The following is a 4,938-nucleotide window of genomic DNA, read 5'->3' as shown; positions in this document are numbered from 1 at the left end:
ATCAGGAAACGCCCATTAGTGCCTGCCATTTGGTCAGTCCATTGATCAGTTCCTGCCATAGAGACGGTATTAGGTTTTGTAAGAGGGGGCACCCGATTGCACCGGAAGAGGGAGGCCCAACTCAGAGGAAACTCAGTCTCCATCCAGCAGGTGTCGTTTGTTTTCGTTGTTTGGCCCACCAAGCAATTACTTTTTGTATGGAGGTCAATGAGAGTGTCGAACTTGGTAAACAACTAAATGAATAGCTTATTTGCAAGGTGAGGTTTATTTAATCAAATAGAAGTTCCCTAATGCTTAAGTTGTTACGAGTGTACTGACATAAGTAGGTCATGTGACATCCCGGCAACTTTGAGAAAAAACACTTAATATCGGAGTTGTCTGGATATGGCTATGTGCATGCATAGAATGAGGCTAAAGTGCATAGAAACTCTCTCCAATTAATACACTCAGTTTACGTCAACAACCCGCATCGAATATTCAAATAAGGATTACAATAATGAGATGTAGCTACAAATCCAAAGAAAGCAAATGCACGAGCTAAACAGCCTGCCATGTCACTTTGTTTTCAATGGTTGCATTCCAAACACTTTAAAGACCCTCTCGCCTCGGGCCTTCTGATGACGTTCATGACGTCTGTCGAGTTGAGGCTTGCAGGGCAAGGGAAGAAATCATTCATTTTAAATGGACCGCTCTTGTCTGGAAATGTGTCACTCGTTCATCCCACGGTTGTGTTTTCAGTCATCATGAAATTAATTATGAATTATTAGTAGTAATTATTGGAAAAGTTGGGTTGCAGGTAGCCTAGTGGTTAGAGCATTGGGCCAGTAACCTAAAGCTTGCTGGTTCAAAGCTGATAAGGTGAATAATATTTAAATGTGCCCTGGAGCAAGGCACTTAACCCTAATTGCTCCTGTAATTTGCTTTGGGTAAGAGTGTCTGCTAAATGACTCAAATGTAAGATATTACCACTGACTAGAATTAGACTGTGTTTGAATTTCTGGCTATAAGCCTCACAATCTCAAAACATGATCTCTACTGTATATAAACATTTATGACTAGTTAAAACAGAGATTTGTGGTGATGCGGGGAGCAGTGAAATGCACTCACCTACCTGGCATGGTACATTATTAGCTCTAATGCACATAGCTCTCCAGTGTCATAAGAAACAAACACATAATAATACATTTTATTTTAAGCACTTTTCAAGACCCCCAAAGTCTACCAAGTCACTTAACACGCAAAGTAGCCAAATGTATTGCTTCAGTCAAATCACGTCAAACTGTATTACAATCTTTCAGTCTTTCAGTTCCCACAGACATGTCAGTTTCATAGTGCTTGGATCAGTATCCCATCCTCACAGAGAGAGGGAGAGAGTCAGAGAAAGAGGAAGAGAGCAGGAAGAGAGACAAATAGACTACCATTGCCGTTCCCTTTTACTGTGATGACGTTATTACTTGCAGTCTGGTGTCTCTTAACTTAATCTAGTCAAAGTGCAACAACTGTTACAATAGCATCTGGGTCAGAGGAATGTAATACATACAAGCAGTCATAAACTTTAAAAACAGAGAGCCATACTTGGTTTAACCCAGACCCCACACACTCCCCAAGCCAGGGGTGGTCAATCCTGGTCCTGGAGAGCCATTGGGTGTGCATGCTTAGTAAGTTACATATCAGCATTAGTACACCTGATACAGCTTATTAAAGTCTTGGTGAGAGGTTGATATGTTGAATCAGGTGTGTTAGTGCTAGGCTGGAACAAAAGCCTGCCCAATGCAATTCACCTCCCATTCACAGACAGACCCCGCAGTATAAGGATAATAAATATCAACTCTGACAAAAACTGCTATACGGTACATATTGTGAATAAATACCAGTGACATCACCGGGTCAGAGGTGATGTACTGGTTTGGAATGACGCTTCAGACTGAACTCTGACCTACAAGGTCACGATCTCATTTTAGCAGACGCTCTTATCCAGAGCGACTTACAGGAACAATTAGGGTTAAGTGTCTTGCTCAAGGGCACGTTGGTAGATTTTTCACCTAGTCAGCTCGGGCATTTGAATCAGTGACCTTTCGGTTACTGGCCCAATGCTCTTAACCACTAGCATACCTGCCACCCACATGTTATATTACAAACATACTCTGTAATACATACATGTTCATAGGGTATTTCATCTTATACATCCAAGTTAAATAATAATTATGTATTAATAACATATCCATTCATTCAGAATAAAAATAATACATATCATCGAATCTAAAATGAAAGACATATGTAAGATTAATTATCTTTACAGACTATCAAGTAAAACATCTTCATGAAGACCGAAAGTTGATATAAGTACAGCGTGACAACAGCAGGGTTTTTAAAGGGATTATGACAGCAGTCTCATATTTTGGCACACGTTTAAGATACTATGTACCATAGCTTCAGAGGAGAGTAGCTGTCATGTAATACTACCCTTCTGTTTGTGCCAAGGTTTAGAGAAATGTATTTTGAGGTTTTCTTCATCATTGTAATCATCATCACCACCAAGACCGCCATCATCATCATCGTAATACTAAATGCAATTCCAGGAGATTCAAGTACAGGGTTGAAGGTGAATAAAATCTTTCTTTGTGCATAAAGAGGAATGTCTCCAAACAGAATGTAAACACACACACACACACACACACACACTTAGTACATGATTGACTCAAGACAGATATATTCACTAGGGCCACCATTAGAAATGTCACCCGAGAGAAGATCTACTCATCACGTTTGACTACTGAAGATACATACACATACAATACTGTTGAAAAGTTTGGGGTCACTTATACATTTCCTTGTTTTTGTAAGAAAAGCAATTTTTTTGTCCATTTTAAAATAACATCAAATTTATCAGAGATACATTGAGACATTGGTAATGTTGTAAATGACTATTGTAGCTGGAAATGGCAGATTTTTTATTTTATAATACATTTTTTAATGTATTTTTTTTAATGAAATATCTACATAGCAAAACACCAGTCTTAACGTCAACAGTGAAGAGGCGACTCCGGGATGCTGGCATTCTGGGCAGAGTTCCGCTATCCAGTGTCTGTGTTATTTTGCCCATCTTAATCTTTTCTTTTCATTGGCCAGTCTGAGATATGGCTTTTTCTTTGCAACTCTGCCTAGAAGGCCAGCATCCCAGAGTCGCCTCTTCACTGTTGACATTGAGACTGGTGTTTTTCAGGTACTATTTAATGAAGCTGTCAGTTGAGGACTTTTGAGGCGTCTGTTTCTCAAACTAGACACTCTAATGTACTTGTCCTCTTGCTCAGTTGTGCACCGGGCCTCCCACTCCTCTTTCTATTCTGGTTAGAGCCAGTTTGTGCTGTTCTATGAAGGGAGTAGTACACAGCGTTGTACGGGATCTTCAGTTTCTTTTAATTTCTCGCATGGAATAGCCTTCATTTCTCAGAACAAGAATAGACTGACGAGTTTCAGAAGAAACTGCTTTGGTTCTGGCCATTTTGAGCCTGTTATCGAATCCACAAATACTGATGCTCCAGACCCTCAACTAGTCTAAAGTAGGCCAGTTTTATTGCTTCTTTAATCAGAACAACAGTTTGCAGCTGTGCTAACATAATTGCAAACAGGTTTTCTAAAGATCAATTAGCCTTTAAAAAAATTATAAACTTGGATTAGCTAACACAACGTGCCATTGGAACACAGGAGTGATGGTTGCTGATAATGGGCCTCTGTACGCCTATGTAGATATTCCATTAAAAATCAGCCGTTTCCAGCTACAATAGTCATTTACAACATTAGCAATGTCTACACTGTATTTCTGATCAATTCGATATTATTTTAATGGATGAAAAATGTGCTTTTCTTTCAAAAACAAGGACATTTCTAAGTGACCCCAAACGTTTGAACGGTAGTGTATATTATTATTATTATATATATTTTTTACCAGTCACAAGGGGTGCGCCGCCCCTAACGCCTTAATGGGTGGGCCGCTGCTGATTACTGCCTATGGATCCACAAAATATCTTTCCCTTTTCTATGCCTATGAGCACCAATGCAAATGATGGAAATAGGGTTTGTTGAAAATGATAACTTACAAATCAAGAATGAGAATCTAGTCAATGTGTTTAGGCTTTTAACAGTGATGTAAGTTGTACATTACGGCTTGAAATGTTATCCAGACGGATTGACTGACTGGTCCTCTATGTAGGCCAATGACTGCATCCCAAATTGCACCCTATTCCCTTTATAGTTTACTACTTTTGACCAGGGCCCATGTTACCATTACTGTATTATACCAATGACATTCTGCTGAGCCTGATTTCCCTTAGGAAGTTGGTCAACATCTGTGCCAGTTTCAGTACCATCTGTTCATCTCTGTCACTTTTCTGTTCTGATCCTCAACTTCAAATTGAAGGTAATTAATTGCTGCTGTATTTTGTAGAGCATTCCTTGGACCATTGTACATTTTGTATCTGTTTATTCATAGGAACTAATTCATGATGTGTATTGCCAAATATATTCAAAAAGGGAACATTTCAAATCATTGTTTATTCACTGCAGCTAACCTGTAAGTTTGAGGGAGGTGAGAGTGTAACAGGTTTATTCTAGAGGCTATTGTTAGGGCATCTCTCAATGGGGATGTTATAGTAAAGGTATAAAAATGGTAAATCTATAGATTCCCAGGTAAATGTGTGAATTCTCTGTCTCACTGGTAAATCTAAAAGATGTCCTGATTTACCGCAGCGACTGGCAATCTATAGATTTACAGTTTCTACACATTTACCGTAACAGAGTACCAAGCTAGTCATTGTGGTACAACTCCTGGCTATGATGAGTGACACCATTGTAAGTTAATTATTGAATGATATGTCTCCCATGAAACAATAGTCTGCTTAGATTAGTCTAATGCAAAGCTGAACAGACTGATACACGATA

This window comes from Salmo salar, chromosome ssa22, assembly GCF_905237065.1.
Source record: "Salmo salar chromosome ssa22, Ssal_v3.1, whole genome shotgun sequence".
In the NCBI taxonomy this organism is placed as follows: Eukaryota; Metazoa; Chordata; class Actinopteri; order Salmoniformes; family Salmonidae; genus Salmo; species Salmo salar.
This window is presented reverse-complemented; position numbering follows the sequence as displayed.